This window comes from Lontra canadensis, unplaced genomic scaffold (genome assembly GCF_010015895.1).
Source record: "Lontra canadensis isolate GAN:19392208 unplaced genomic scaffold, GSC_riverotter_1.0 scaffold1, whole genome shotgun sequence".
NCBI classification, from domain to species: Eukaryota; Metazoa; Chordata; class Mammalia; order Carnivora; family Mustelidae; genus Lontra; species Lontra canadensis.
The window spans coordinates 8,385,367-8,397,526 of record NW_022630995.1 but is presented as its reverse complement, the minus strand read 5'-3'; the positions used below and the strand labels follow the sequence as shown (position 1 = coordinate 8,397,526).

The window sequence follows — 12,160 nt, the reverse complement described above, 5'->3', positions numbered from 1 at the left end:
TCATGTGAGGTCCCCAACTGGAAAAAGAAAGGGGTCCCTTTTAAAAAATTGTGAGAGAAGTGTATACGTTTCTATACCCTCTCACACACATGAGTGTTTGAGTCCTTTTTCCCCCTCATTTTTATTTACCAGTATGTTAAAAAATTAGGATTTATATCCCTAAATATTTATCTTTTATAATTATCATGCAATATGTTATGAAATGCATGGAAGAAATTGATGGTTCAGAGCAAGAGAAATGAGAGCTAGGACAGAGTTATCTGAAGGATGGGATTAATTACAAGGAGGCTTTTTTTTTAAAGATTTTATTTATTTATTTGACAGACAGAGATCACAAGTAGGCAGAGGCAGGCAGAGAGAGAGAAAGGAGGAAGCAGGCTCCCTGCTGAGCAGAGAGCCTGATGCGGGGCTCGATCCCAGGACCCTGGGACCATGACCTGAGCCAAAGGCAGAGGCTTAACCCACTGAGCCACCCAGGTGCCCCTCCAGGGCATATTTCCTACACTGAGGAGTACATACCTTTAAAGTTAAAAGGATGATTTAACCACCAGTTCTTACATATTTTACACCTCAATAGCTTTTGGATCCATGCCAGTCACTCTAGCTGCCTTGTCCCTACCCATATATCTGTCACCTGGAATATTATTAAAAGCCACCTTGGAAGTTATCCTCAGCTGTTCTTTTTTCCTCATGTTCCATATCCAGTACAGCAGGATATCTTGGTTCACTTTCAAAGTTTAATCACGAGCGCGGTCACCCTCTGGTCTGGGCCGCCATCCTCAGCTGCCTGAATGACTGCAATGACCTCTTCCCTGATAACCTTAAACTCACCCGTGTCTACTCTTGATGCCCTTCCAGTAAGGTCCTTTCAGAATGTACCAGACCAGGACTCTCCTCTGTTAAAATCCACCATTAACTCCCCTCTCTCTCGGAGTTAACACCCAAGTCCCTGGAAATGAGTCAGGAGGTTTCGCATGTCGCGTCTTTTGTTCTTTCTCTGACCGCATTTTTTACTTTTTTCCCCCTTGCTCACTCACTCCAGCCACACAGGGCTCCGCGCTCTTCCTTAAACCTAAAGCCGCCACGCTTCTGTTTTGCGACTATTTATTCTGCCTGGAATTCTCCCCCACCAGATATCTGCTTGGCTTAATCCCTCACTTCCTTGAGATCTTTGTTCACACCTTCCCTTCCCAGGGAGGACAACTTCCTCCAGCTAGCTACTTTGGCCTTTCAACAAATCCCTCTCCGTTTTTAAGCACTTCCTTACCTTCTCATGTAAGCAGTTCCCCCAGGCTCCGTCCATACTATTTCTTCAGCTGCTCTCAAGCCTTCATCAAAGTGCCGCGCATCTGTGTGATTCAGTGTGTGGATCCTGTTGGCCATAAAGGATGACATGGGACGGGAGATGCCCAACATTCACCCTTCCACTGACACCTCCTCAAGCAGCAGCTGTCAGTCACGCGTCATCATCCCGAATTTCAGATACCCACAGCACCTGCATAAACTCCTTAAGACTCCGTTACTTTCTGGATTCCATTTGTTGTTGCAAATGTTTTATTAAATTAATTTAAAAATAAGCACATTCATTTATGTCCTCTTGATATTGCGTGGGTTCCTGGCATCTTGGATCATACACCCTTGCACATTTGAAGCCCCAGATTTGGGTATAGTTTCCAGCACTTATTGGGTGTTTAAAAAATATTTGATCAAGAAAAGGAAGGAAGGGCCATCTTATCCATTCTATCAACAATTCAGATAAAAAAATAGGAATGCTTCACTCTGCAGAAATCCTGTGGCCAGTGCCTGGCAAGTTGCTGGTATATTACAAGAGCAACTGAAGGAAAGCTAAAGAGTTTTTCACAATCTGCTCGTTCTGAGATAGAAGCAGTAGTTTTTGTGTGGTGTATTGTCTTTTCAATATTCCCATTGACAACACAATAAACCAGTTAAAAATTATGAGAAAGCATACTTGATGTTACTCCTGTCCAATCCCAAATTTTGGAATTTCAAGAAAACTATTTTATAAAGTGTAATGCTAAATTGAATTTTCCTCATTGAATCAGTACAAAGTAAGTGATAGTCAAGAAATCATGCATAAATATGAAATGAAAACCACAAAACCAACAGATGAATTCTGAGCAGGAAGTACAAAATCCGAGAATTATGCTTACCATGTTTACATGAGTCAGTGACTACCAAAACATTGATGCACTTGTATGCAAACTAAAACAATTTTAAATAAATTAATGTCTAGACTGGGCTTTGGAAATAGCTCCACTTATAACTATAAGAAAAAAGCAAAGTTTAGGATTGTAATTGACTCTGGAAACAGAGAAACAGAAGAGTGGAGGAACATAGATATATTTGATAATAGTGATAAAGCTCTAGATCCAATACCCATGAGGTGTAATCATGAAAGTCTGTTTTGATTATGCTTTTGATTGTGCTTTAAACCTTATATCTTTAGTAAATGGCTTTGTTTTGCATGCATTGATTATTACATAATAAAATAGTACATAGTCAATATTTTGAAAACTAGTGGTCTAGTATATTAAGTCTTTGGTTTTCTCATATGTTAAATGGGGACAATAATCCTCATTAGATTGTCTTTAAAATTATATGAAATAATATATAAAAAATCTGCAATGTGGTACCTGGCACATACGTATATATTATTAACCCTGCATGTATGTATATAAGTGATTTATGCTAATCTTTGTTCCAATTTTTAGCTTTTAAAAGTGTAACTTAGGGGATGCCTGGGTGGCTCAGTTAGTTAAACCTCTGCCTTTGGCTCAGGTCATGATCCCAAGGTCCTGAGATCAGTCATGCATTGGGCTACCTGCTCAGCGGGGAGCTTGCTTCTCCCTCTGCCTGCCGCTCTCCGGCTTGTGTTCTCTCTCTCTTGTTAATAAACAAATAAAATATTTTTTAAAAAGTGCAGTTTAGTTTTTAGTAAGTTTCAAAACATCATGTATAATTAACATTGCATTTGAATCCATCTTGAAATGTTTTAGACATATAACTACTTGATGAAAGTGACTACATCAGTAATATATTTATCTTAGTAAATAAACTAAACAGCCTTCTCTAAAATGCGGGAAAAATATCAAAATATGCTCTGCATGCATCTAGTGTTACTGGGGTCCTGATGGCTAGCTGCAAAAGTCCTTGCCACAAATTAACTGACAATTGAATATTAACAATTCATGTAAAACATTAAGCTGGAAATTTTGGACATAAGATGAGTCATGTTTGATTATGAATTGTGAGGTATTCACACTACAATTAGACTGTCTACCTTCTTACCTACAGAACATTTACAGGAAAGACTTTCTAGAGTAAGTTCTATAATTCTGTCTTATTTCTACATCTGTTCCTGAGATAAAAATCATAAAATATATAATAGAGTGGACACAATCAAATCCAGTCTCTCTCATTTACTTTGAAAAGTCTGTGAATTCACTCAAAATATAACTTGGTATATTTTAACCAAAATATATACTCAGATAAATAAGCTAAAAATAAAAACAAAACAAAACAAAATTAAATAAATAAACAAATAAACAAGAGAAAAATATACATATACTCAGACCATCCAGTTTAGTTCTAGGCTGCATTCTTTCAAATGATGTTAGGCTCTCCTCCCTTCTGACCACTTCTCCCTCTGCAAAAACAAGGAAGATATTGCTCCTTTTAGGGCTGGTTTTGAGGCTCAATTCAGAATCAGTTGAGAAAAGTCAGAATGGATATGTTTAGATCTTTCCATTGAAGATGAAATTAATTATTGTCATCATCCCATGATATTGTGAGTAAAAGCAGTGATGTTAATGCAAGTCGTTATTATGTCCTTACCACATATTCCAGGCAAAATGTTCAGCACTTTACCTATGATCTCATTGAATTCTCACAAAAACCTCCCTTCACTAAGGAAGTATGATTATCTGGAAATGACTTATCCAAGCTACACTGCTATTATGTTAAACTAGAATACCAGACTTCTGACTCTAGCCCTAAGACTCTTAACTGCTAATACTACAATATGGTGGTTCTTATATGCTCTGTTCCACCATATTAATTCTTTTACCATTAATTCTTTTACCATTTATTCAAATAATCAATCACCAAGAATTTCTTCTAGCATTACATTACATAGCCTGGAAAGACTTTTCCATTGTCTGAAAGGAAATTTTTGAGGCTCCATCTGAAGACTTCAAGGATTCTTAGATAAGAGGAAGAAATAATGAATTAGTCATGATATGACAAAACCTTTCATCTGACAGGATCTTTCCTGACAGGATCTTTGAGAATGTATAATCTGTAGTTTTGCTCTGTGTTTCAGGTGGAAAAAGAGGAGGAAAGGGTTCTGAAACTGTTTTGTAAGTACTCAGGTAAAGCCAAAAAATGATTAATTGTTAACTAATCAATTTCTAAAAGAGAGAAAAAGTAGAGATTAGAGATCTTTCTCAGCCTAGCATGCTAGGCCATGTACTATTTGAGAAGTTCAACGTCAATAGGATGATTTATTTACCTCTTTCATTCAGACTAGTCTTGAAGAAAAATATCTTTCTTGCCCATTACAAACATATGACGCTTGCTTTTCTCTCTTCTAGCCAAAAGCACGCTGGTTATTAAAGGGACCATCTGCACTTTGGATTATTATCACCATGGATTCTTGCTGCAGAATCTTCTTGTTGTTTGATTCATTTTCCAGGAGTGCAGAGCCAGGAAGGCTATGGATGTGGGGCCACCTGGTGACGGATGAAGAAAAGTCCTGGAAACTGAACACTGAGATTAGAATTTGGGTTTCCATTTCTAAACTGTTCATTTTCAACAAATACCTTCTGCAAAAGGGTATCCTGTGGCAATAACTGATTTCTGCTCATGAAGAGATGGTTACTATTATTACCATATACTCAGTTACTTACTGACCTGTTTCTACGTGCCAGCCACTGCCATAGGCAGTCTGCACATATTCTATCATTTAATGCTCAGAGAGATCCTAGTAAGTGCCATCACATCACCATTCTACAGACGAGGCAACTGAGACTTAGAAGAAATAAGTAATTCATTTAAGTTCATGAAGAGAGCAAGTGTGATCTGAGGAAGACTCAAAATATTCTGCTTGAAAATGTGGAAAGAAATGTCACTCTATATGAAAGTGCAAAATTACACAAAAATATTAAGAAGTAAGTCAACATATTTACCTTTTTGTAACATTTTAAAGCTTCAAATTGCATCTTTCTTTAAATATTTTATTTATTTATTTGACACAGAAAGAAAGAGAGCCCAAGCAGGGAGAGAGGGAGAAACAGACTCCCCATTGAGCAGGAGCCCAACTCGGGGTTGATTCCAGGAGCCTGAGATCATGACCTGAGCTGAAAGCAGGTGCTTAACTGACTGAGCCACACATGTGCCCCTCAAATTGCATCTTATTAGTGTATTTTGGATTAGAGACTGTTTTTATAAAAATACAAATGATTAGGAAAACATTAAAAATGTTCAAAGAATCATAAGAACTGATAATATGAATAAATTCAATAGTGTAGAAATTTAAAAAGCATAAATGTATTACATTCCCCATACCCCTAACCCTATGATCTTATTTTTTACCTTTATCTATGTTATGTTACAAGAGGGTGTGTGTATATGTGTGTGTGCATGTGTGTGTGTGAAAGCAAAGAACAGATACTTTGTGGCTAAAATGAATACTAAGTACCCTTGGATTCTATTTTCAGTGTGCTGAAATTATTAGTGAATCATGTGCTCTGTTTCTGTATTTCTATAGAAATTCCTTCAGGGATTTCAGGTGATCTCTTCAAAAGTAAAGTCATTACTTTCCCCTTATGTCGTTATCTGTATTTCCTGTCTCCAATGATAGCAGCGAACATGGCATTCCCCTGCCCAGATGCCACTTCAAGGAAGAAAACTTGCTGTTTCAGCTGCAGACACTTGCCTTGACCGAAGTCAGACCCTCCCTGGAGAACACTGCCTCCAGTGGCTCAGTGAGGGTATAAAGATGGGTCATTTCAGCTCTAGGTGGGAGGACAGTATTTGCTCAGGGAGGGGCTGGGGGCTTATCGTGCTGGGTTGTCTAAGTCTTAAATAGGGTCTGCATCACAATGCACCTATTCTCTTCAGCCCAATCCTGTTGCCTCCCCCTTCTTTTCATAAGTTTTGATCCCTAACATGCCTTCAAATTCAAAATCATTTCACAATCTGCTTCCTATTTGTGTGTGTGTGTGCGTGTGTGTGGTCAAAAAACACATAAAATCTATTACCTTAACCATGTCTAAGTGGACAGCACAATAGTGTTAACTATATGCACTTTGTTGTACACCAGATCTCTAGACACTTTTCATCAGCATCTGTTTCTTGAGAAGCCAATCTGTGACAATACTTTAATGGTCTAAATCCTCCTCAGATGTGTTGGCGTGCTGCTCTCATTTCTGGTCATACCCTGGAAGGTCTGCCATATGAAAATGCGGTGGTGAAAAACATGGCGGACAACATATACTGCAGAGTGTTTGCAATGAACACATCCTTTTCTGTGGCATCTGTGAGAATTCCCCATACAAATTGAAGATTGGAGTGTTTCTTTTTCTAGCCCACATGAGAAATAGATAGGAACTGGAAGGCTTTGTCCTGGGAGCCTCTAAGCAGCCTGCTGAAGGTTTTTGCTTGTTTTTGTTTTTTGTTTTTTTTGTTTTTGTTTTTAATTAGAGAGAGGCCAAAAGCAACGTGGCAGGTACCAAAGTTTTTGACTTAAATCTTTCCTGAAGTCTTGAGCATGATATTTGGAGTTTTGGAGTAAATTATATTTATTCCAAAGTGAGGTCACGTCAAAACTCCATGCTTTGGTATCTGTATCTCTAAAATGGGGAGTTTGGGCTATTATAATCATTTCAATTTCAGTGTGGTAATTTAAAGATGGTGGAAAATTTTTTGCTACTCCTTCTTGAGAAGAGGAATCTAATCCCATCCTCTTGATTCTGAGTTGATATTAGTGACTTGCTTAACAACTAGGACGAGGCACAAGAAATGTGGCATGAATTCTGAGCTAGAACAGACAAAGCCTGAGGCTGCACCTTGATCTCTAGGACCATTCTCTGTGGGAGCCTCTGTGCAAACCAGCATTTTTGGGGGAAAGAGACCAGCACTTTTCTGAGCAGCAGGGTTGGAGGGAGGAATTACAAAGGGACAGGAGGAAACTTTTGAGGGTAATGGATATATATATGTATTCATTATCTTGACTCTGACGATGGTTTCAGAGATGTATACGTATATCAAAGTTCATCAGATTATAAATTTTAAATACGCAAAGTTCTTGTAAGGAAATTATACCTTAATAAAGCTATAAAATGAGAGACATTGGTGAGCTCAGAGAATTTCCCTAGGAACCAGAAAGTTGGATCCAGTGGATCCAATAGCTGGAAAAAAAAAAAAAAAAAAAAAGGCACCTGAATTTCACAGTAGAATTAGGCTCACAAAGGTAACGCAACTATCCTTCGTTGGTCGGAGACACCACGGATTGCGTAATTAACCTCTGGACTCCTGAAAAGTGGTTACTTTTATGAGAGTGATTGTTTTTGGTACTGCCTCTGACAAGGGATGCCTCTGCCCTCACCCATTGCCAGGTTAATTCAGCTCTTCCAAGTGAGTCTCACCACAGACCACCTTGTTTGTTGGTACTGAATCCTACTGGGACCTCTTAGATAAGTCCAGAAGCAACTATTTAATTTCATAAAAGCCTTATTGAGCAAGAAAAAGTGGTTTTCTCCTTATCTTCAACAGCTCTTAGAACCTGGCATTATCATCTCACCAGCCAACCATGATACCCTGGCTTCAAAGAAAGCTGAACCAGTCATGAGAAAGCATGGAAGTTAAATATTTGTCAGCCTGAGTTGATCAATAAGAGTAGGGAAACCCACACGCAACCACAATTTTTTTTTTTTCAGGACTTTTTGCACTATGACAATCTGAAGGACGCTCTGATAATAAGTAGAATAACTGTACTGGCCAATGTTCTTTAATAGATGTTCTTAGACTATTGGTTTCTAACAAAACAATCCTCTAAGGTTATTGGCCTTGCGTTACTCAGTGTTATGGTTTCTTGCTTCCTTTGTACATATCAAGTATCCTTTTTATCCAAAAAATATACCTTGGCTCTAGCACAAAGCTTCTCCTCTAATTTGTCCTTCTATTTCCCAGGTACTTAGGTTTCCCCTAAATAAAAGCTGTTTGAATCCTACTCATGGAGTTTTCTATAATGATGACCAGGAGAGAAAAAGAGTGTGCTTTATTTTCTTTTCTCCCTATCTCTATCTTCTATTGAGATAATGAATTCTCACTGGTCTACTGTGGCACTAAATGTCAGGACTTTTTAAAAAAATAGGAATATTCTTAGCTAATGCTCTTTCTTCCTGCCCTATTAGTCACACGACCAGAGTTACCAGCTCCATCTTAGTCTTTCTTAAAACAGAGACTATTGTCTTAAATCACTGATTTGTTCATTCATTCATTCATGTATGGGTCCAAGATCGTCGTCAAGTAGCTGGGACTAACCATGCTGACTAGATTCCATCAGGTTATCTTTTACTTGAGCATATGCCTGGCTTCTTTTCTACCCTTTTGCTACTCAGATAAACTTTAGCAAGTTATTAAGCTTCTTTGAGCATCAATTTCCTTATTGACAAGATGAGGACACCAACTGCTTTGTGATGTTATCGTCAATAGTTAGTAAGATGTAAACTATCTGACACAAATTAGACATACAATAAAAATGGGTAAATTTATTCTAGGTCATGTAGTCAGAGGATTTTCTCTGCTCCATTTAGGTAAATTTCATTTCCTTATCCAACTGATTAAATCATCAGTTGTATTTTTCTCCCTCCTTCCACTGAAAGTCTAGGAAGTCTAGTCTTGCTGTACCCAACCACTGGTTAATGGGTAATCAAAAGTCAGGCTCAGGAACAAGTACCTACACGGTAAAGCACTGGATTAAGAAAGAGTAAAGAACTTTCTGTTCTTTCTTTTTTTTTCCAGAGACATTAATACTCTTAGATTTACTGCTTTGCTCTACATTTTCAGTTATCAAAAAGGCAAAACTACTATTGCTATTCTTTTCTACCACTGAAGAGGGAAAGACATGAATGAAACCTTTTAAGGAGCAGGAAAAAAAGGCTTAGTGCAATTCCAGCAAGTGATGGAGCTGACATCTGAAACCTCTTATTAGTTGCATGAGAAATGAAGAATTTTAATTGAGAAAAATCAACTCACCTCCTCAAAACTATCTAGAAACTTCTGGATCCATTTCCACTGTAGAGCCAAGTAGAGGTCTCTTCAAGAATAAGCTTCACACTAAAATAATGAGATTTTTGAGATGAATTATTTCTCTGCTTTTAGATAATCCTTTGCCATAATCCTTTGGGGTTCCCTGGTGAACCGAAATGATCCTAACAGGATTTCTTCACCATTTTCCAGAAGCCATGGGCATCTCACTTATATTGCCAAAGGCTGTTGGACCCAGTCGTCATGGTGAAAGGAACTCCCAGGTTATGTGGAGTCAGATTGCTGGGGGTCAGCCAACATGCGCCTGGGGTTGCTGCAATCACACTAGCTCTGATTCAAATTTAATTCTTATTTCAGAAACTTTCTCCTGCTTCTCTAATTATTTTAATTCTGCAGAATGGATGTTAGCCTGTCTCCAAACTGTGTCTTGGAGTTTGCTTCTATGAAAAAATGAAACCTTCGCTCTAGAATTCAGAAGTAAGGGTTCACAATAGCTAAAACAAAACTGATGTCTGTAGCATGTAACCTTTCATGGGGACAGACATTTTTTTTTTCTTACTGTTTTGTTTACCATGAATACCCAGCACCTAGACATTCTACATTTGCAGAAGCATAATAACAGACATTTTTAAAAGCATTTACATGATTTCCCAATTTTTATAACATGAATTATTCTGAATCTTTCTTAATTCTTCGATACATTTGGGATGGAAAGGAGTAGACTGTGTCCTCATGCACTGGCATTGAGATGTTACACTCACACTTGGTCCAAAGGAAACAGTGGTAACAGTAAGGGTATAGGGACTGGTTTCATCAAAGGACGCAGCTCTGTTAGATACCCTTTAAAATCCAATGTGATGATCTTGAGGACTGTGGAAAATGTCTTAATTTTAAGAAAGAGTTTGCAGCAAATAAAGACCTAATTTTTGGCCAGCCCTTGATATCAATCTCCTTTTTTTAGAAAAGTGATTCTCATTGACTCTTTTAAATACATTTCTATATAAAAACTAATATTTGTAAGTTTTTAAAATTAACATGGAAGCTCCATATGGCATTTTTTCCTTCTATTTGATTTTGCAGAATCTTCTGGAATATCATAACACTATTTATAGGAGGTAAGCTATGATCTCATCAATAAAGAAGTCACCTTCGGAAAAAATTAATAGAAACATACAACTATGTCACAGTGCTATCATATATATATATATATATATATATATACAAATATATATATTAATTAATGCAAATAAAAGAAAAAGAGCAAGTTAGAAACCACAGGCTAAAAATACAATATTATTGGGATGCCTGGGTGGCTTAGTTGATTAAGCATTTGCCTTCAGCTCAGGTCATGATTTCAGGACCCTGAGATCTGATTGAGTCCTACATCGGGCTTCTTGATCAGCAAGGAGCATGCTTCTGCCTCTTCCTGCTGCTCCCCCTGCTTGTGCACTCTCTCTCTCTTTCTGGAAAATAAATAAATAAAAATTTAAAAATTATATATATATAATATTTTTTATAGAGCAGGATTTTATAAAGCGGGATCTCAGGAGGGTCTAGGATGCATCATGGGTCTTCAAAGCCAGCAGGAGATGATAGTTTTCTGAGCCTTTGTTAACAGAACCCTGAATAAAAATACAAGGGTTCAATATCTGGTTCAATATTAAGAGACAATTTTTATGAACTATGGCTCTCTAATTATATATGGATATAGATACACATAGTGAGACATGGGTCTATAAAATTCAACTAATATTCAGACATATAAATATATTTCTTATAGAGCAAGATCTGATTTTTAGCAACCAGATGTCTACATCAATTCAAATCTTACCTTCCTTAGAGGTCTAGAGATAGAGACTAAAAAATTCCAAAATCTAATTTATATCAAGGCCAGCTGACTTATGCATTAGGTACAGTAGACACAGTGCAGAGCCCCCACAATAAATTTTATGACCCATAAAAATATTTCAGTTTCTTTTAAGATGAAAATAAAGAAGATTTAGAGTTAGACTTGCTTTTTTCTCACAAAAGAGAAAGATGCCTAAAACAAAAGAAAAAGTTGAAGTACTTCAAGTTATGTCAAAAATAATGTTTACCATTTAGATGATTAGGATGGGAAAGCCCCATAAAGGTAAGAGTGTCCAGGGCCCATGAAAGTCCTTTGGCAACCCTGTCAACATTCAACGAATGAGAACAGAGATTTGTTTGTTTGTTTGAATACAATTAACATTTGTTATCAAAGCATCAGGCAAGAGAAAACTCTATTGATCAGAAGGTGTGCCTACCTTCACGCGGTGCAACAGAAAGCAAGAAACTGCCAAGAGAGCAATAGAGCAACGGTCAGCTTGAAAGTTCTATTTACACTGGATCTCTTCCTCCAGTTCCCTGCGGCCCCTAGACCTGTATGCTTAGCTGTCTCTGAGGACTTGGGCTGGCTGAGGAGGCTTTTCAGATTATTGCAACACTAACATGTGGGGGCCTTCATCCTTGCACTATGTTACTGGAAATTACACCAAACCCAATACGCCCCCCTGCCCTTTGAAACGAACCCTGAGAGAAACAAACACTCCTAGGACTCTTAACAGATTTTCAGCATGCTTAAATATTAACCTGAGTTCGTATAAAAACTACTTGTTTAATGTGTATGTCTTATTCTGTTTGGGCTGCTATAACAGAAACATCACGGACCAGGTGGCTTGAACAATAAACATTTATTTCTCAGAGTTCTGGAGCCTGAGAAGTCCAAGAGTAAAGCACTGCTAGATCCTGTGTCTGATGAGAAACTCCTCCTGGTTTTAGAAGGCCGCCTTCTTGCTGTGTCCTCACACGATAGAAGGTGCAAGAGGGCTCTCTGGGGTCTCTCTCTCTC

The 12,160-nt window shown here is 37.8% G+C and overlaps 1 long non-coding RNA gene across 1 annotated transcript; it reads right to left on the bottom strand.

The window, feature by feature from the left end:
* Positions 1–3,637: 3,637 nt before the first annotated feature.
* On the bottom strand, positions 3,638–11,672 carry LOC116870466. The gene is made up of 3 exons (XR_004383230.1): positions 11,577–11,672; positions 9,280–9,360; positions 3,638–3,667 (listed from the first exon to the last, which is right to left on the bottom strand). It is a non-coding gene; the product is annotated as an uncharacterized LOC116870466 (long non-coding RNA).
* Positions 11,673–12,160: the final 488 nt, after the last annotated feature.